Source organism: Panicum virgatum, chromosome 1K (genome assembly GCF_016808335.1).
Source record: "Panicum virgatum strain AP13 chromosome 1K, P.virgatum_v5, whole genome shotgun sequence".
Taxonomy (NCBI): domain Eukaryota; kingdom Viridiplantae; phylum Streptophyta; class Magnoliopsida; order Poales; family Poaceae; genus Panicum; species Panicum virgatum.
Genome location: NC_053136.1, coordinates 13427675 through 13450453, shown reverse-complemented (window position 1 = coordinate 13450453; position 22779 = coordinate 13427675).

Sequence of the window (22779 nt, the reverse complement as noted above, 5' to 3'; positions counted from 1 at the left end):
ATCAGATCAGATCATCAGAGAAGGAAAAAGGAAGGAAGAAGACAAAAGTGGCATTGATGCGCAAACAGATCATGTTTAGTTTTTACAAAATTTTCTACAGTCACATCAAATTTTAAATATATACATAAAATATTAAATATAGTTAAAAAAATAATTAACTACACAACATAACTGAAATGATTTTTTAAATTTAATTAGTTTATAATTAAATATTAATTATTAAATAATAATAATGTGATACAGTAATAAAAACTCAATTTTTTTTGCGAACTAAAATAGCCAGACAGCCTATTCATTTGGCTGGATCCCTCGCATGGGGACCCATCGCACATGGCCCCCGCGGGCGGGCCACTCGCTCCCTGTTTTCAGGTGGGTTTCGCCGATCCATTGGTGGATTTAAGGTCCAGTTTTGCGTTTGGGTCGGGCCGCATGCAGGCCGAAAGTATTATTGCAGCCCAGTTAAGATTTTTAGGGCTCGCTGCAGCATAGGCCAAGCCCAAAAGGCCGGAACTCCGTCGTGTCTGGGCTAAACCAGGTGAATGGGCCTAAAGTGACTCTAGTTACAGCACCCATCCCATTCCCAGCTACAATCAGAAAGTCACACGACAGTGTTGAGCACGCATGCAGTTGGGTTGGGCAAACTGCTCCTCCTAGGAGTTCGTGAATATTGCTCACCCCAGTTGGTAGCAAGGAGCAAGCCAAGCCTACAGTAGGTGTGGACCCCTGGCCCCTGCGTGGCTGGGCGCACGCTGCAGCTGCTGCCGGGCTGCTTTGTTGCTGAGACAGGGAGCAGCCGGCATCAGTCCCGACCCGACTTGCTAGCCGGCGCGCGCATAGGTCTTGCTTGCATGCCCAGGCGGCTAGCTCCGCTGGGGACCACCGCCGCACTGGCCGGATCGGTCGTCGATTGGATAATGCATGTACTTGCCGCAAAGATGCCCGTGATGTCCTCCGGGCTTAGGCTGACCACAGCGGAGGGAGTAAGAGCAAATTTGCTCCATTCTCGTTTCCCACGCACTCTCTGTCTACAGTGTTAAATAGTACATCTACAGTGTCAAACAGTGTATTTGCTCCTTCATTTGCTCCCTCCACTGTGGACGGTCTTAAGCTTGGGTTTGGGGGGCTCCATGCCTCCTCCATGCATGCTCGATGTGCGAGGAGCTACGAACCTACGAGGACTTGCTTGCTTTTCTTTTTTTTTTTCCAACCTTCCGAAGCTGCGGAGATGGGGATAAAGAGAACGAGGTGGTCAGGGAGGAAGCCAGAACTTGAACTTAGGGGGCGCTTATTTTTCTTCTTCTTCCTTCTCTCTTCTCTTTTTCCCTTCTTTTTTCTCTCTTCTCTTTCTTCCTCCTCTTCACTATGCCAAAATTTTTTAGGGGGCTGCAATGGACAACATAGGAGTAGGGGCTGCCCCCACGCTGGCTTCACCCCTGGAGGTAGTGTCTTCGTAGAGCGTTGTCGGTGTCCCGACCCAGGGGGCCCGGATCCCAACTAGTAAATGCGGCGTGCTTCCTCGTCCCAGATGATGATGCAAGAGGCAACACAGTAACGCGCGGTTTATCCTGGTTCCGGCCGCGGGGCCGTACGTCCAGCAAAGGAGATGTGCGAGGGCACTGTATTATCTTGCACCCGGAGTGCTTGTAGCAGGGGATACAAGCAAGGCGAGAGAGGGAGGGAAGCCCCCAAGTCTCTGCTAGAAGTGGAGTCGGCTCAGATGAGTGCTCAATAGTCCCTGAACGTCCTCTTGGAAAAGAGAAGCCAGAGAGAGAGACTAACCAGCCAGCAGCAGCCCCGGCTAAAGGAAGCCTGCCCCCTCCTTTTATGGTCACAAGGAGGGGCGGGGTACATGAGTGGGGGCATAGAAGTCGTCGTTTTCCCCTGAATCGCGGGGTACATTGGTTGGATACTGTAGGAAGTACACTGTGGGAAGGCGGCGCGCGTCGCTGTCGTCCTGGATTTCGTCCTTGGTTCTGCGAGGATCGCGCCGGTCGTCCTGCAGTGTCCCTGTAGGCGGCGTGGTCGTCGCTGATGTATGGTCTCCTATATGCGGTGCGGTGGCGTCCGGTGGGCCCTATGGATTAGGGTCCTGCATGCACCAGCGGCAGTGGTAGCGGGGCACGCGGCGGCCCTGGACCCCTGGTCGGAGTGCGGGCGTGCACACTAGGAGGGCCGGGGGACGCGCGGAGGTCCCGGACTCCACAAGGGGGGAGGTCCGGGGCCCCGCCCGTGTGTGCTGAGGGCCCCTCTCGGAAGGACACGTGACATCGCCGGACCCCTTCCCCAGCGGGGAGGTGAGTCCGGATGGTCGATGTCGGCAGAATGGTACGGGAGCAGTGCCGGGCCTGTCTTGTCCCGTATCACTGGTCCCACAGTGTTGCTATAGCAACTGGGGCGGCGGAGCGGCTGACCGAAGTCAGCGGATGGGACCCCGGTCACATCCACTGTGGGAGTGGCAGTCTAACGCCGCCCGTCCTTTGAGCTGTGGCGGAGTGGCTGGCCTTTAATGCCTTCGTACGGCGGTCGGTTGGGCGGCGGGGCCGTTTGTCCCTTGTGCCGAGAGACGGCCTCGAGCGAGGCGGAGGTGTGTTGCGCGGTCGAGGGTCCCGAGGGGAGCCCTCGAGCGAGGCGGAAAATGAGTCACCCGCTCGAGGGTAGGTCCGCTACCCTCGAGCGAGGCGGAGATCGTTTTCGCGGGTTCGAGGGGGATGCGAATGGGCCGCATGCTGGGCTTCTTTGAGTCCTTTCCTTTCTTCCGGATGGGAAGCAGGTCGTGGGCCCAGTTGACTTAACAGGTGTTTGTGTTTTTAAAGCGATCTTAGTACCCCGATTAGGGTGCCCCTAATCGTGGTACCCGACAAGCGTCCGCAATGATTAGTTATTTAGCTACTCTCTCCATCCTCAAATAAGGTATTCGGGGATTCAAAATTTATCCTCATATAATATAAAATATCTTGAGTTGAGAGTGGACCCAATCATGTTAATTGTGCATCGTTTTCATATCTTTCCCAATAAAAAGATGTGCATATAACCATGTAGGACATGTTTAGGGTGCATGGGAAAGAGCATACTAGTTTAATTGCACATTTCCAATGCTTAATAATTACAGGTAGAAGAGTCTTTTCTCCATCTTCATAATTTGTTGGAAAAATCCTAGAATGACCTACATTTTAGGACAAAGGGAGTAGCTATTTATGACGTGGACAGAAAAAATATATAAGAGAGAGTAGTCACCAGTGACAAACAAATAGTCTATCTATTTCACATATTCCAAGAATCTGAGAGAGAAGCATGTGGGTCCACTAGAACAAGATGTATTAAATAGTTACTTTTTTATCTCTCACCTTCGCGTCAGCTAGCTACGTAGCTATGCAGTCCCAACTCATGATGTCTATGAGAGTGTCTAAAAGAGTTTCATGCATGTGACACTGTTTTTTTCATTTTTGTTTTCTTTCCTCCATAACTACTATGTTACATCCGAATTTTGCTTAGTTGACACTTTAATAAATTCTATGAGCACCATCTGATATGGAGGGTTGGGACACTACTACAAAACAGGCCTTTGTTCCTGGCCATTTGTCCCGGCAGCCTTTGGGCCCGGGACAATAGGTGGCTTTTGTCCCGGGTCCAACGGCTAGCCGGGCCAGCGGGGGGGACGGGGGCCTTTTGTCCCGGTTGGAGACACCAACCGGGACAAAATGGGAGCCTTTTGTCCCGGTTGGTGGTTCCAACCGGGACAAAAGGCCCGCGTAGCCTTTTGTCCCGGTTGGAACCACCAACCGGGACAAAAGTCCCCCCTTTTGTCCCGGTTCGTGCCTCCAACCGGGACAAAAGGCCTTGCGCCCCTTATCCCCTTCCCTCTCCCCCCGCCCGAGCCATTCAGCTCACTTGTTTTCTCTGTTCTTGGCTCGGGATAGAGGAGTTTTGCTCATTTCTTCACCACATTTGTGAAGATCTTTGATTCCCCGTCCATCCATCTGCTCTAAAGGTTTGGGGCTTGTTTTTCTCTTCTTCCTTGGCTTGTATAGCTCATTTCATACTTTAGAAATAGAGAAAATGTGTAGCTAGCTCATTTCTTGGACATTATTTAGCTAGCTAGATTGCATATGTAGGCGTAATTTTCTTTTAGATTTAGATGAGTATATGGATAGTAGAAATTTTTAGAATGAGTGTAGATACTTCATGTGATGTACTTGTATATATGACCATATTGTGGATAGTTGATTTTTTTATTCGTGAATGAATTAATGAAATGAGTATATTATAGAATTTTTTGTATTATGAATGGATTATTTTGACACTCTAGTGATGTATTTAATCAGGCTCACATTGAAACCATCTAGAAGCTAAAAAAATCTTTATTTCGAAACAAGTATACGTCGTTAATCTCCATCCAACGGTGATGGCACTACCTTTCAGGGATACACGATGCGCTATAAGGACGTCGCAAATCGGTTGGTCGCATCACCAGCACTTCCGATTGATAAGAAGACAGCATTTGACGCAGTCAGCATGCCGTTGTTGTACTGAGAGCATATGAACGAGCATGCTGCCTGTGCCAAGTGCTGTGCCTATTAATCGTAAATGTTGGTGCTGCGACTAGCCGATTGGTGACATCCTTGTACCGCACCGTGTCCCCCCGAAAGGCAGTGTCATCACCGCAGGGTTGAGGTTACTGACATATACATTTTCAGAAATAAAGGTTTATTTTTCTTCTAGAGGGTTTCTGGATATTGAAAAGAGTGTACTCCTGGAACTGAAGGGTGTCAAAGTAATTAGAAGTTATAGAGATTTCTTTCAATTAATTAGAGATTTCTTGAGGATTAATGATACATTTCGTCTTTTTTTATATAATTTCATTGTTATTTGCAAGAGTTATTAATCTGATCATTGTAATTGTAATAGTAAATAATTTTTGCTTTGTAATGGTAAGAATTTATAATTTTGTGGAAAATAAAGGTATTTTTCAGTAAAATATGGCTTCAACAGCTGGAGGGAGTGGCGCCGGTGGGGGTGATCGTTGTCCTTCTGGAGAGAAGGGCACAACTCGAGTAGGTCGTCGGTCCAAAAAACCTAGTGCTTTTCATAGGGCAGTGCTCCGTTATTTGGAAAAAGAATATAGAGAATGCATGGCAAGGGGCGAGGAACCTCCGTTTGATCTTGAGGATTTATTGCGGCGTTACGGTTCGTCACCACCAAACTCGGAGGTTTCAGCTCCGCCATCTTATTCTGCGCCAGCAAGAAATCCGTTAGAACATTCTGCGTTCCAACGCAAGGACGGTTGAAAACCTATGTGTTGTTGACCGAATTTTTAAATTTCATGTATAGTACTCCTTTGTTAAGTTCTGTAATGGATTAAGTACCCCTTTTAATTAATCAAGATGTATGATAGATATTGCATATCTTTTAATTATTCATGTTATGTTACATTTAGTTTAATTTAGGTTTGATATATTTTATTTATTCGATACGTGTAAAGAATTCAAATCGATTTATTTAAAATGCAGATGGACCGGCAATGGATGTACAATGCTGACCGACGTTCGAAAGAATTCATTGATGTCCTGCATTATTTTTTGTCTGTGGCTGAGGCAAACAAGCAGAATGGTTTTATGTGCTGCCCGTGTGTTCATTGCAACAATAACAAGGATTACTCATCTTCAAGAATCCTACACAGCCACATTTTCGCAAATGGTTTCATGAAAAAGTATGTTTGTTGGACGAAGCACGGAGAACAGGGGGTTACCATGGAAGACAATGAAGAAGAAGATTTTGACGACCACTTTCCCGGGAATGCTGGAATCGGTGCATTCGATGACGATATTCCCATGGAAGAGCCCGAAGTAGATGTAGCAGAAAATGATCCCAGCGACGATCTGGGGCAAGCATTGCACAATGTGCAGGCAGACTGTGAGAGTGAAACGGAGAGGTTGAAGTTCCAGAAGTTGTTAGAGGACCACCATAAGTTGTTGTACCCAGATTGTCAAAATGGATTTAAGAAACTTGGCACCACCTTGGAGTTGCTGCAATGGAAGGCGACAAATGGTGTATCCGACAAGGGATTTGGTGAATTACTCAAACTTGTTAAAAAAAATGCTTCCTAAGGACAATGAATTGCCTGCCACAACGTATGAAGCCAAACAACTTGTTTGCCCTTTGGGACTGGAAGTGCAAAAGATACATGCATGCCCCAACGACTGCATCCTCTACCGAGGCGAGTACAAGAATTTGGATGCATGTCCCGTATGCAGTGCATTGCGTTACAAGATTAGAAAAGATGATCCTGGAGATGTCGAGGGAGAGCCTCCCCGGAAGAGAGTTCCTGCGAAGGTCATGTGGTATTTGCCTATAATACCACGTTTGAAGCGTCTGTTTAGAAATAAAGATAATGCTAAGTTGATGCGATGGCACAAAGAGGAACGCAAGAAAGACTCGATGTTGAGACACCCCGCTGATGGGTCGCAGTGGAGAAAAATAGATAGAACGTACCCTAAATTTGATTTGGATGCGAGAAACATAAGGTTCGGTTTGAGTACGGATGGCATGAATCCTTTTGGTGAGATGAGCAGTGGTCATAGCACTTGGCCTGTGACTCTTTGTCTGTACAATCTTCCACCATGGCTCTGCATGAAACGAAAGTTCATCATGATGCCAGTGCTTATCCCGGGTCCAAAGCAGCCCGGAAATGACATTGATGTGTACCTAAGACCATTGGTCGAAGAACTCTTATTGCTCTGGGGCGATGAAGGTGTACGGATGTGGGATGAATACAAACAGGAAAACTTCAACCTACGAGCATTGCTGTTCGTAACGATCAATGACTGGCCTGCTCTTAGTAACTTGTCAGGACATTCGAACAAGGGATACAAAGCATGCACACACTGTTTAGATGATACCGATAATATATGGTTGACTCACTGTAAGAAGGTTGTATACATGGGTCATCGTCGGTTTCTTCCCATCAGGCATGCGGTACGAAAGAAGGGCAAGCATTTCAAAGGCCAAGCGGACCACCGAACAAAACCGATGCACCGTAGTGGTAAAGACGTCTTCAACATGGTAAAAGATCTAGAAGTTGTTTTTGGAAAGGGATCTGGTAGCCAACCTGTTCCGAACGAAAATGGAATGGCGCCCATGTGGAAGAAGAAATCTATATTTTGGGAGCTACCATATTGGGAAGTCTTAGATGTTCGTCATGCAATTGATGTGATGCACCTCACGAAGAATTTTTGCGTCAACCTGATAGCATTCTTGGGAGTGTACGGAAAGACAAAAGATACAGTAGAAGCACGTCAAGAATTGCAACGTATGGAAGAACGAGATGCCTTACATCCACAACAGCGAGATAATGGACGACAATACTTAAGTCCTGCCAGCTATACTCTTAGCAAGGAAGAGAAAGAAACCATGTTTGACTGCTTGAGCAGTATAAAGGTTCCATCTGGATACTCATCCAATATAAAAGGAATCTTAAATTTGGCAGAGAAGAAATTTACAAATCTCAAGTCCCATGACTGCCATGTGCTTATGACTGAACTTCTTCCGGTTGTGCTGCGGGGGATTCTGCCTGATAACGTCCGGTTAACCATCGTGAAGATATGTGCCTTCCTCAACGCAGTTTCTCAGAAGATAATTGACCCGGAGAATTTGATAAAGCTGCAAAACGATGTGGTGCAATGTCTTGTTGGCTTTGAGCTGATATTTCCACCATCTTTCTTCAACATCATGACACATCTTCTAGTGCACCTTGTCAAAGAGATTGATATTCTCGGACCAGTATTTCTACACAACATGTTCCCATTCGAAAGGTTCATGGGGGTACTCAAGAAATGTGTTCGTAATAGAGCTCGTCCAGAAGGAAGCATCGCCAGTGCCTACGGAACTGAGGAGGTCATTGACTTTTGTGTTGACTTTATTGATGACCTTAAACTGATTGGAGTCCCTGAATCGCGATATGAGGGGAGACTAACTGGAAAGGGTACATTAGGAAAGAAATCTTATGTCTGCACAGATGATTTCTCATTCAAGAAAGCGCATTATACGGTTCTTCAACAATCATCCTTGGTTGACCCATATATCGAGGAACACAAGAAAATTCTTCTCTCCAATTTCCCGGAAAAGTCTGAGGCATGGATTACACGTGAGCACATGAACACTTTCTGTAGCTGGTTGCGGAAGCATCTAATGCATAACATGGATATAAGTGAACAACTGTTCTTATTGGCTAGGGGACCATCTTGGAATATCTTAACATACCAAGGGTACGAGATAAATGGAAACACATTTTATACGATAGCCCAAGATAAAAAGAGTACCAACCAAAACAGCGGTGTTCGTATGGATGCCACGGACAATAATGGAAAAAAAGACACATATTACGGCTACATTGAAGAGATATGGGAGCTGGATTACGGTCCCAATTTCAAGGTGCCTCTATTTCGTTGCCAATGGGTTAAGCTATCTGGAGGAGGGGTAACAAAAGATGAGTATGGGATGACAATAGTTGATCTCAACAATCTTGGGTATAGAGACGAGCCATTTGTCCTAGCCCAGGATGTCGCTCAGGTTTTCTACATTAAGGACATGTCCAGCAAGCCAAAGAAGGGGATCAACAAGCAAAAGGATGAGCCTAAGCGACACATAGTTCTATCAGGAAAGAGAAACATCGTTGGAGTGGAGGACAAGACAGACTTTTCAGAAGAATATAATAATTTTGTTGCCATTCCACCTTTCGAAGTAAATGCTGATCCATGCATCCTGCTAGCCAATGATGATGCTCCATACTTGCGCCGTGATCATAATCAAGGGACATTTGTGAAGAGAAAGTCTGTTACCGCTAATCCTTCATGTACTTGAATCATTTTATATTATTGTATAAAAACATAATCGCAATTCGAATACTTTTATTATATATGTACTGTACAATTATATTTTATGTGTTATTTATATTATTTTATATATTTTTCACTTAATTACTAGACTCAATTATAATTTTCATTCAATAATGGATTACTCAACTAATTTTATTTATTTCATGAAATTACATTCACATTAACACACTATACTCTTTCACTAACACACACAATCTCACTAACACACACTATCTCTCAAACTCACACACTACTCATTAATATCATGAAATTGCTTAATTTTATCTAAAATTCACTTTTTAAACGTTAATATCGTGATAGAATCCACTTTCTATCGAAAAGCAACAGTTTGAAAAAAAATTTCACCTAATATATTTTTGCATGGTCAAAATAACAAATATGATTTCAAAAAAGTTAGATATTTCATTGACCCAATCACTTGAATGAAAATTAATTATTTTTGTTGCGTGTATCAAGTTTATATAGAGATAAGAAATTTTGTTCCATAATTTTTGGAATCATAATTTTATTAACTGAAATAACAAATGAAAGCCAATTTTAAAAGAGAAGTTAAAAGAAACAAAAACAAACATAACATTAGGCGGGAACGAGGGAAAACGGGCCCCTTTTGTCCCGGGTGGTAGATCCACCCGGGACTAAAGGTGGGCCGCGGGCTGGGAATTTTCCCGGCCTGCCCAAAAACCCCTTTTGTCCCGGGTGAAGCCACCACCCGGGACAAAAGGTCATTTTGTCCCGGGTGGTGGCTTCACCCGGGACAAAAGGCCCCCCCCATATATTTCCTAGCTTCCTCCCTCCTTCGCCCTTCCTCCCTCCCGCGCCGTCCGTTCCCCTGCTCCCCCCACCGCTCGAGCTCCCCGAGCACCGCCGCCGTCGACGTTGCCGCCCAGAGCCCCGCCGCGCGAGCCCACGTCACCGAGCGCCGTCGTCCCTGCGAGCGCCGCCCCCGGCCTCCACTCCGCGCGCACGCCCTCGTCGGCGGCCTCCACTGCACGCCGCCGCGCCGCCGCCCTGTTGTGTGGGTATTCTTCGATCTGTTCTTTTACAGATCGGGAGTTCGTGATGTCCTCATCTAGTGGATACTTCTGTCTTACTACACATGCCGATCTGTGATGTCCTCATCTAGAATTTGTCTCATACTCTTATGGTGTCACTTGACAGTGTTACCTACTCTAGCACTTCGCCTGCTCTATCAATGTCGGCTGTATTTTGTTATAGGAGAAAGTCTCGGTAGATTTTGACCCTTAATTCATCATTATATATTCTTAGTTGCTAGTTACAGAATCTTCATCATTAAATTCCTTTGATTTGAGTATGAATATAGTGATGTAACTTTTGTGCACTAAATATATATGTATATAATTTGACTAATTATTGGTCAAAAAATTGGTAAAGTTTGGTAATCGAAATACGTCTTACAACCGAGCCCTAACCTTTAATTGATGATAATTTCCTTTTTGACAACAGATATTATAATTTCTACTCAACAAATGATTCAAATTAAAATTGAGAATCTTTTGGCTTGGACTTAACAAAAAAGTGATAAAAAACCACATGTCAATAAGAACATAAGACCCCGATGACTCTCTTGCGCTGCACGTAGATTGAAAGATCTTAGAATTTTGTGGCAAACTAAATGGACCACCTAAAATATCATGTGGACAGGGCCAAACTTGATGGAAGCACCCCATCCATCACAATTACCTGCAGCCAAGTAGTCATTAGATAGTGACACTTATATCTAGATGTGATCTTCCAGAAAGAAAATCAAACAAAAAAATCATATAGGAAAAAAACTATACTTATTTTGACATGGAGAGAGTATAATTAGTATTGCTTTAATTAGATGAATCTCAGCATGCCTCTCCAAGACCGGCATCTCCGCAAAACTCCCCAAGGGCAGCACTGTCTCGGCAAGGTTCACCGGCACATTCTCCATCACCATCATCTCATGCGCCGATGAACACTCAAGCGTCACCGTCGCCTCCATGGTCACCCCCTCCGCCGCCGGCAAAGAAGCAGAAACGGCCGCCGGCAAAGAAGGTAGCTGCACCGGCTAGGGAGCCTCCAAAGAAGAAGGAAAAGAAGAAGAAAACCAAGGAGGCTCCTATTAAACCCTGGGACATGAGCCTTGAAGAATGCGATCGGATAACTCAAGAAAGAGTTAAAGAGCACTTCAAGCCGAAGCCGAAGCCGGAGCCCGAGAAAGTGATAAATCCGATAGATTTGAAATTTTTTAAGGGAATGTGCGAAGCAAATAAGAGAAAATTCATTCCGAGAGACCCCCCTTCAGACTACGAACGCACAATTATCAAAACTACTGAGAAAAAGAAGAGACAATCAAAGTCGTCGTCGTCCGACGTTCCACAGCTCGGAGCCCAAAAGAAACAATCAATAGAGCCTCTCGTAGTGGGACAGACGACGCAAGAACAAGACTTTGTTACATTTCTGAAAGAATCAAACCTGACGGCCGCTCAGATTGCAGGGGGAGAAGATATTCCAAAGGCCGATGTGGTCGTCAAATGGACGTTTGAGATCGGCAAAACTCTTGTACCCCCCGAAGTAGTGTCTGTGCTTCCAACGCAAATGTATAAGCTGCACCAGCACTACATGCGTGCGATGGCCGATTGCATCTTCATGCAGGGCGCAAAGATTAAAGATGACGATTTCTTACGGGGGGAGGCCATTATATGGATAAACTGGGAAGAAATTTACCAACTATTCCATCAGGAGGCCCTCGACATCTCTATGGTCGGCTTGTGGGTTCTGTAAGTATTTTACTGTCCTTACGTATTGTTTTGCATGATCTCAACATACTGATCTCTTGATTTATTCGGTATCATGTAGAATGGAGATACATACTTGCAGAAGAAAGAGATACTCTCACCTCGGCTTCATCGACCCAATTACTTGTAATTGGAGGCTTCTACGGGACAATCCCGATGACATATTCCAAAACTTGTTCAAGTACATAAGCGTTCATCACAACAAGCAAATGATATTGTTTCCTTACAACTTTGCGTGAGTGATTCCTTCCGTCTAACTCTTTCTATTCTATAATCGAATTGTTTAAACCTTAACTACCAAGAACTGCCTCCGTATAATCTTGCAGTGAACACTTTGTCCTAATTGTCATAATTCCCGAGAAGAGCCTACTCGTGGTTATGGACTCATTGAGGAGACCTCCAGAACAATACGAAAATCTTCTTAACATGATGAAAAAGTAATTCTACCACTACTCCGTCCATGACCGATAATTTGAATCACTTTGTTACTTGACTATAATTGTTCTAATCATGCACAGGGTTTGGAAAGAATTCGCTAAAAATCATCCAGGCAAATTTGACAAGGAATTGAAGATCAAGACAGATTTTCCGGTACGCGCTTGGATGATTCGTTGCACGATTCATTAGTTTTATTATATATTCATGTAAATACCTGATAATTTCTTCTCTCTTAAAGTGTATGAGGCAGAAACCAGGCACTGTATTGTGCGCATACTATGTATGCGAGAACATCCATGGTCTGGTAGGTCCTCCAAAGGGCTGGACAGATTGGGAGGAGGAAGTAAGTAAAAAAACTTGTTAATATTTGAACTCGTATTTTAATTAGTCGAAATTAATTATCCCCTTTTTCCATAGGTCGGGGAGATGCGCGATAAACTCATACCGGAGGAAAAGGTTATGGCGATTCAAGAACAATTCTCCGGATTTATTGTTGAGCAAGTCCTCGATCCAAAAGGCGAATTCTACTATGATGGAATATCTAATATTGACAATCACAGTAAATATGACAATATACGCGTATATATGTAATTAAGAACGAATATAACTATGTAAATATATATGTGTGTCTATGTATTAAATTTCTATTTATGAGTATGTATGTATGTATTAAATTTCCAAAAGGCAAATTCTACTATGTAATTAAGAACGAATATACCTATGCAAATATGATGGAGTATGTATGTATTATATATATAAGCACTCCAATAATATATATGTGTATATATATATATATTTATATAATATTGGTCCTAGACATTTTGTATGTATGTATTATATATATAAGCACTCCAATAATATATATGTGTATATATATATATTTATATAATATTGGTCCTAGACATTTTCATATGTAAAGGAATTCACATGTATAGATATGTGTATACATATATATATAAGTGAATTAATTTATATATGAAAACTATCTAGGACAAATATTATATAAGTAACTATATATATATGTATATATTAGTGGAGATCATACACACTGAATTCCAATACATAAGTTTAATTGAAATGCAAAAGTATAATTGAAATAGAAAAAGAATTGAGAAAAGAAAAACATGAAAAAAAAAGAGACCTTTTGTCCCGGTTGGTAACACCAACCGGGACAAAAGGGTGCGCCAGCCACGTGGGCGCTGGCTGCACCTTTTGTCCCGGTTGGTGTTACCAACCGGGACAAAAGGTCCTCTTTTGTCCCGGTTGCCACAACCGGGACAAAAGGGCACCCCCTTTTGTCCCGGACAGGCGTTCCCGGTTGGGAAACCGGGACAACAGCGGTTTCCCAACCGGGACAAATCAACGTTTTTGTAGTAGTGGGACTGCCCATCTCCTAGCTGGGTTCGTCCAGCGTACTCCTTCCGTCCACGAATATAAGATATTTTGGATTCAAAATTTGTCCTCAAATATAAAATATTCTGGGTTGAGAATGGATCCAACCATCTTAATTGTGTATCGTTTTTAGGTCTTTCCCAATAGAAAGATGTGCATGCAACCATGGAAGAGGTGGTACATGTGGAGGTGGTGCATGAAACAAGGCATGCTAGTTTAATTAACACATTCCTAATGTTTAATAATCAGAAGTACGAGAGTCTTTTCTATATAGTCATAATCTGTTCTAAAAATTTCAGATTGCCTTACATTACATGAGTTTGTACATAGCCGATCGATCCTTCTTGGCTGTGCTTTTGCAGTTTACCGTGCGCTTTTTCATTGTACTCCGTACGTTGTCTAGCGCAAGGACATTGCTTGGATTCAACATTGTTGACGGATAGCTAGCCCACATCCTGCGGAAGGCACTCGCCACGTTCGCCAGAGCGCTCGCGGCTGACTTGCACGTCGCCTGGCTCCCCGCTCGCGCACTGCGTAGCTCTAGGAAAGTCCGTTGGAGCACTGCTCTTGTACTTGTATAAATATACTCAAGATCAATGCAATTGGTGTGTGTTGGATCAATTACTCTTTCAAACACTGCTTGGATTATGGGGAATTGAGTAGTACTTCCTCCATTCCAAATTATAATTTATTTGACTTTTTAACTTTAAATTTGACCACTTGTCTTATTCAAATTTTTTTTACAAAATACCACCATTTTTTATTGTAACTTGTTTTATTAATAAATTTTTCAAAAATGACTTAAATTTGACTATATTTGTATAATTTTTTTTGAATAAAACGAGTGGTTAAATTTAGAATACAAAATAAATAAATTGTAATTTGGAACGGAGGGAGTACTTTTTAAGTTGCAACGTGAGAAACAAACTCAATGAACAGCCTCAGGGGCTCAAGCTGCTAACGGTTTGGATCCTAAGAGGATCGAGTAGTTTGGTTTTGCCTTTAGGTTTTGATTGGATGGGGGGCAAGCGGGTTCTACACACGTATGGTTTGGTCTGGATTGGTATGGTTTGCTCTCTTACACGGTCCTCACGCAAAAAGTCGGACCCTAGAAATAAAATCTCCCGTTCACACTATAATTTTTTTATCGAAATTGACTGAAACTTGTTGGAGATGACTCAGTATAACTGGCATGTACTCTGTGTAAAGCAGTGTGGCTAGAATTACACGTGGGTCCTACGTTAAGAGCCGGACCCTAGAAATAAAATCCCGCATTCACACTATAAAATTTTATCGAAATTGACCGAAACCTGTTGGAGATGACTCAGTATGACTGACCGCTATTCTATGCAAAGCAGTGTGGCTAGCACTGGCGGAGCTTGAACTCGAATTTCAAACAAATGAGGGGGGGCACTCTTTTGCTACAATAATGAACAATATCCATTTTACTATTCACGTAGTGGAAATTTTCATTGGCCAGGGGGGCCAAAGCCCCCCTTGGCCCCAATGAAGCTCCGCCCTTGGTGGCTAGTACTACACGTGGGTCCCACGTCAAGAGTCGGACCCTAGAAATAAAACCTCGCGTGCACACTGTAAAATTTTATCGAAACTGACTGAAATTTTTTGGAGATGACTCAGTATGACTGGCAGCTACTCTGTGCAAAGCAGTGTAGCTTGAACTATATGTGGACCCCATATCAAGAGTGGAGCCATTAAACTAGTTGGAGAGAATTTGACGTAGTAGTTTGAAACCGGTTTGTTTGGGTAGAAAGTATTGGTTTGGTTTTCTTTGGATGAAGAGAGCAAGTATTTTGAGTTGGTTTGGGTGGAATAAGTAAATGGAGTTAGTTTGGTTTCTAAAATATAGTGATAATAAAATAGTTTGGTGTGGTTTTGGTTTGGTTTATTTTCAAACCATTAACAGGGAGACTCAGGGCCAGAGGCCAAGCTAACCGAAAACATCAAACATCGTTAGGGTCAGCTTGTTAATACACATGGATGGAGGGATTAGTACGGACCATTCGATTGTGTAGGGTTTCAAGCTACCGTAGTAGGAATCTACTGCAACGTAACTCCTGTGGGCTTGAATATGGTTCGCGGAAAGGTAAAGATTTACTGCGCCCCCTCAAGAAACATGAGGTTTAAGCTCATATTTGTTTCCTCGTGGGATTTATTAAGGCATAATAATCCCATTCATGGGAATTTTGACTACTACATTTATTTCTTTTAATGTTTTGAATAACGCTAACATATATGAAAATGTTTTTAAGCATTTAAATCCTCAAAATTCGTTTGAAACTCTAGCAATCTAAATGAAACCTCATCAAAATCAACTAGTAAGTCTCACTAAGCTTAGGCTTCGGTGTACCTTTAAGTTGGCATTTGGTTATACAGAGGCATGCGTGTCGTCAATAATCATTTCCACGACATATCTTTTGTTGGCTGTGTTTGTTGTAGACTGAAGGCATGTTTGGTTAGGGGCCACAATATAGATGGCAATTCGGCCGCCCGGCCCGGCCCTGGCACAGGCCCGTCCTAGCCCGTTTTTTACTGGGCTGGGCCTCACTCGGCACAATACCCCACTGGGCCGGGCCGTTGTAACATCCCAAAATTTACTAAAATAAATCGTGCGCTAAAGTTGTTTTTCGTCGTTGAGCTCGACTCCCCTTAAACCCTGAACCCGAGTCCCCAGAATTTCTGAACAACCTGACACATGATTTCAATTTAAGTCCCATCTTTTTCCCATCCAGCGCATCGCGTCACGTCCGGCCGCCGCGAATCTCGGCCCCCTCTTTTTCCCTCTTTCCTTTTTCCTCCCTCCCCCTCCGGCCGCGTGCCCCATCTCCCATGGCCGCGGTCGCCGCTGGCGCGCACCGCCCCCCTCTCCTTTTCCTTTCCCTCTTTTCCCTTTTCCCCATTTTCTTTTTCTTCATTTCTTTTTACTATTTTTTCCTTTTTCCTTCACCCTTTTTCTTTTTCTTTCTTTCTTTTCATCCCTTCCTTCTCTCTTTCCTCTCTTCCTTCCCCGTCGCGCCTGCCCCGAGCCGCCTCCCGCTCCCGGCCGCCCGTGCGCACGTCTCCCCTCCTCCCCAAGCACGCTCCTATGGTTGTTCTGTGTAGCTTTGTGTTGTCACTTTACTCCTCATGTACGTGTTAAATAAAGCTCTGTATGACTCTGGACTCCACTTGATGTAACATGTATTATGCCGGAGACCTTATTCGGTAATTAATACATGGTTTAGCCTTGATCTTCGGGTCGGGGCGCTTGTTTGTAACATCCCAGTTTTCATCATGATTAAGGGGGAGTGTTGAAATTTATAATGCAAACTTCTAGAAGGTTGTATAAAAATAAGGATAAACCATGGCGTAATTTTGTTCACCATGACAAGGTTCTAGAATGTTCCACAAGAGTCATAAGAAGACAAGAAGTTTGGATATTTTCTTGTCATGGTAAAATTTAGAATTTTCTAGAATTAGATATTTGTAGGGAACTTAGATATTTGTAGGGAACCTCCTAGAGTGTGACATGTGTCACTCATCCAAGAGGGTATGAGTGCCTATATAAGGAGGGTGTCACCCCTTGCCATGCCATACTACTCCACTCCATCCCACACACATCCAAGGGCATGGTAGAAGTGAGCATAGGTAGAGTGTGCTAGGTGTGTGTTCCTTTGTTGCTTCATTAAGGTAAGCGTCTTTATAAGTGTTAGTCTCCCGGTTAAATTTAAGTACTTAGTGTATAAGTTGTGATCCATCGAAGGTTGGCTCTGCCACCCGGGATCACAAAAGGGTCTGGGCTTCATCGAAGGTTGGCTCTGCCACCCGGAAGCCAACTTCATCTGTTGGTAGGCTCTGCCTCCCGGAAGCAAAAGACGGCTCTGCCGTCAAAAGGACCCGGTACACTAAGTAACTAGAAGCTGACCGACTCTGAATTGAGTTGGTGTAGGTCCTCAACTTAGTAGGGCTGCCTCAATCACTAAAATAAAACTTATGTTGCAATTAAACTAGTAACGTAAAATAATACTAATGTTATACGAGGTATTACATAACTATTAGGTAAACTATTTTATACTCTTGCCTTGCATTAGTACATTCGTTCCCTCCAGTAACCAGCATACGCATGCTTACACCTACGACAAAAATCATCTCGTTTCCATAAAAGTCTCTCAAGTCACCGTACCATGCCATAATTCCCAGACAATCATGACAGCGCCTACCTCCTTTGCCATAACTTCATCATTCCCTGGAAGCCACAGAGTACCCACACCATTGACCTTGAAAAGACCCGTCATGGCAGCACTCACCTCCCTAAAAATCGGGGTCGCCACGCACAGTGCCGGCCGAGATTTTTTCCGCCGAACCGCCTCACCCACTCGCTCTCACTCGCGCACGCGCGACACGCCGGCCCCACGACGGGACCGCGCACTGCCGCCGGCATCACGCCGTGCCGCCCACTCCCGCGTCCCCACCTCGCCCACGCCGCTGCAGCGCCCTCGCCGGCTTTGCCGCCTCGGCGCTCACGCCTTCAGTGCTGCCACTGTTCGCGTTGACGGCGAGCTACCGCAGCCCACGCCGTCGCCGTCCTTGCGCGACGCCGCTGCTGCTCTCCTCGCCTATAAAAGGAGCAAGGCCGTGACGAGCCCCGTCACCAGCCCAAGCGCACCGAGCCGCTTCGCTCCACCAGCTGAACCACTCCTCCCGAGCCCAGCTCACTCACGAAACGAAGCTCCAATAATTGATCCTCTTCCTCGAGCTGTTCCATGCCAAGGTGAGATGGCAGGCAGCTCCCCCGACCATTAACTCCACTAATAAAGGCCCAAAACACCCCCAGGCCGTGAGCACTTAATCCAAATCATTCTACCAATCAATACTGTAAACTCAAAATCTCCTTCATATCAACTCCTTTTCACGTAACTCTTTTTCCTCCTATTTTCATCTCCATTTGAGCTTATTGCTTGCTTGTGTTTGTTTGCCGGTTGTGTCGTTTTCGCTCATAGATCACGGAGTGACCGAGGAGGAGCCTGCCAAGGAGCCAGAAGACCCGTACCACGAGCAGGAAGCCGCCGACGACGACGCGTACGCAAGCGAAGGCAAGTTTCATCGACCCCTACGTGAGCGGTTGCATCCATGTGAGGACGTTTAGCTGTAGCCTGGGTCTAGGATCGATTACATATACCAGTACTTGAGTGATTGAGTGTGCTCATGCATGCATCTGAGTAGTCATGCATATCCTAGAGCTGAGACTAGGATACGAAAGGATCTGGCTGAGACCAGGGCAGCTGGGTATGTTGGAGCCGGCGCTACCGTGGTGGTAGACTGGCAGGTGAGTGCTACTGTGGTGGTAGGCTCGAGTTGATATGTTGAGGGATGATTGCTGCCCTGGTGAACCATAATGACCGAGTTGTTTTGACATCTCACCTAGCTTACTTTCAGTACGACCACATGAGTTTGTATGGGCAAACCCTAGCCTAATCCCACTGGCTAACCTGGTAGTCGTCCGAGGTGGATATGTTTTGGGGTGAGACCTGGATTGGTCCAGACCCGAGGGTTTGGGGGCGACTAGTCGGGGTTGAGCCACGGCTGGGTGTCGGCTATGTCGGTTGTCCGTTTGGGCAGCCGAGCGTGTGGGTACAGTGTACGACCTCTGCAGAGTGTATAATCCATTCGAATGGTCCGTGTCCACGGTATGGACAGGCTACGGTGTGGTCCTGACAACTAGTGAGCTACCTATTGTGAGTTGTGTCGGGAAGAGTTGCATACCATTAGTTGCATTGTTAGTAGAATATGCTTATTATGTGTCGTGCATGTCATTTCCCCTCCCGTAGGGTGAGGTGGAGCTTGCTGAGTACTTTTGTACTCACCCCTGTTGATTTTTCTCCAGAGGATCCTGACTTTGTGCCAGAAGACTACGAGTAGATCGTGTCCGCACCCAAGCTGATCGAGTGGAGCCGTGATGGATGAATAGCTAGTCCTGCATGTCGTTATGCTAGTTGTTATCCTATGGTTGTTCTGTGTAGCTTTGTGTTGTCACTTTACTCCTCATGTACGTGTTAAATAAAGCTCTGTATGACTCTGGACTCCACTTGATGTAACATGTATTATGCCGGAGACCTTATTCGGTAATTAATACATGGTTTAGCCTTGATCTTCGGGTCGGGGCGCTTGTTTGTAACATCCCAGTTTTCATCATGATTAAGGGGGAGTGTTGAAATTTATAATGCAAACTTCTAGAAGGTTGTATAAAAATAAGGATAAACCATGGCGTAATTTTGTTCACCATGACAAGGTTCTAGAATGTTCCACAAGAGTCATAAGAAGACAAGAAGTTTGGATATTTTCTTGTCATGGTAAAATTTAGAATTTTCTAGAATTAGATATTTGTAGGGAACTTAGATATTTGTAGGGAACCTCCTAGAGTGTGACATGTGTCACTCATCCAAGAGGGTATGAGTGCCTATATAAGGAGGGTGTCACCCCTTGCCATGCCATACTACTCCACTCCATCCCACACACATCCAAGGGCATGGTAGAAGTGAGCATAGGTAGAGTGTGCTAGGTGTGTGTTCCTTTGTTGCTTCATTAAGGTAAGCGTCTTTATAAGTGTTAGTCTCCCGGTTAAATTTAAGTACTTAGTGTATAAGTTGTGATCCATCGAAGGTTGGCTCTGCCACCCGGGATCACAAAAGGGTCTGGGCTTCATCGAAGGTTGGCTCTGCCACCCGGAAGCCAGCTTCATCTGTTGGTAGGCTCTGCCTCCCGGAAGCAAAAGACGGCTCTGCCGTCAAAAGGACCCGGTACACTAAGTAACTAGAAGCTGACCGACTCTGAATTGAGTTGGTGTAGGTCCTCAACTTAGTAGGGCTGCCTCAATCACTAAAATAAAACTTATGTTGCAATTAAACTAGTAACGTAAAATAATACTAATGTTATACGAGGTATTATATAACTATTAGGTAAACTATTTTATACTCTTACCTTGCATTAGTACATTCGTTCCCTCCAGTAACCAGCATACGCATGCTTACACCTACGACAAAAATCATCTCGTTTCCATAAAAGTCTCTCAAGTCACCGTACCATGCCATAATTCCCAGACAATCATGACAGCGCCTACCTCCTTTGCCATAACTTCATCATTCCCTGGAAGCCACAGAGTACCCACACCATTGACCTTGAAAAGACCCGTCATGGCAGCACTCACCTCCCTAAAAATCGGGGTCGCCACGCACAGTGCCGGCCGAGATTTTTTCCGCCGAACCGCCTCACCCACTCGCTCTCACTCGCGCACGCGCGACACGCCGGCCCCACGACGGGACCGCGCACTGCCGCCGGCATCACGCCGTGCCGCCCACTCCCGTGTCCCCACCTCGCCCACGCCGCTGCAGCGCCCTCGCCGGCTTTGCCGCCTCGGCGCTCACGCCTTCAGTGCTGCCACTGTTCGCGTTGACGGCGAGCTACCGCAGCCCACGCCGTCGCCGTCCTTGCGCGACGCCGCTGCTGCTCTCCTCGCCTATAAAAGGAGCAAGGCCGTGACGAGCCCCGTCACCAGCCCAAGCGCACCGAGCCGCTTCGCTCCACCAGCTGAACCACTCCTCCCGAGCCCAGCTCACTCACGAAACGAAGCTCCAATAATTGATCCTCTTCCTCGAGCTGTTCCATGCCAAGGTGAGATGGCAGGCAGCTCCCCCGACCATTAACTCCACTAATAAAGGCCCAAAACACCCCCAGGCCGTGAGCACTTAATCCAAATCATTCTACCAATCAATACTGTAAACTCAAAATCTCCTTCATATCAACTCCTTTTCACGTAACTCTTTTTCCTCCTATTTTCATCTCCATTTGAGCTTATTGCTTGCTTGTGTTTGTTTGCCGGTTGTGTCGTTTTCGCTCATAGATCACGGAGTGACCGAGGAGGAGCCTGCCAAGGAGCCAGAAGACCCGTACCACGAGCAGGAAGCCGCCGACGACGACGCGTACGCAAGCGAAGGCAAGTTTCATCGACCCCTACGTGAGCGGTTGCATCCATGTGAGGACGTTTAGCTGTAGCCTGGGTCTAGGATCGATTACATATACCAGTACTTGAGTGATTGAGTGTGCTCATGCATGCATCTGAGTAGTCATGCATATCCAGAGCTGAGACTAGGATACGAAAGGATCTGGCTGAGACCAGGGCAGCTGGGTATGTTGGAGCCGGCGCTACCGTGGTGGTAGACTGGCAGGTGAGTGCTACTGTGGTGGTAGGCTCGAGTTGATATGTTGAGGGATGATTGCTGCCCTGGTGAACCATAATGACCGAGTTGTTTTGACATCTCACCTAGCTTACTTTCAGTACGACCACATGAGTTTGTATGGGCAAACCCTAGCCTAATCCCACTGGCTAACCTGGTAGTCGTCCGAGGTGGATATGTTTTGGGGTGAGACCTGGATTGGTCCAGACCCGAGGGTTTGGGGGCGACTAGTCGGGGTTGAGCCACGGCTGGGTGTCGGCTATGTCGGTTGTCCGTTTGGGCAGCCGAGCGTGTGGGTACAGTGTACGACCTCTGCAGAGTGTATAATCCATTCGAATGGTCCGTGTCCACGGTATGGACAGGCTACGGTGTGGTCCTGACAACTAGTGAGCTACCTATTGTGAGTTGTGTCGGGAAGAGTTGCATACCATTAGTTGCATTGTTAGTAGAATATGCTTATTATGTGTCGTGCATGTCATTTCCCCTCCCGTAGGGTGAGGTGGAGCTTGCTGAGTACTTTTGTACTCACCCCTGTTGATTTTTCTCCAGAGGATCCTGACTTTGTGCCAGAAGACTACGAGTAGATCGTGTCCGCACCCAAGCTGATCGAGTGGAGCCGTGATGGATGAAGAGCTAGTCCTGCATGTCGTTATGCTAGTTGTTATCCTATGGTTGTTCTGTGTAGCTTTGTGTTGTCACTTTACTCCTCATGTACGTGTTAAATAAAGCTCTGTATGACTCTGGACTCCACTTGATGTAACATGTATTATGCCGGAGACCTTATTCGGTAATTAATACATGGTTTAGCCTTGATCTTCGGGTCGGGGCGCTTCAGGTGGTATCAAAGCCATGCTTGGCTGTAGGACGCGAACCGGTAGTAAACGATGACCGTAGGAACCCTAGGATGGTCAATCCTCGAAAATATATTACTCCTTAAACTTTATCCTTGTTATGCTAACCCTACCCTTGAAAATCAGATGGCGGATGACTGGACCACCACCTACTGCATCAACGAAGATGGATTCCCCAGGGTGCTTTATGCTGCCA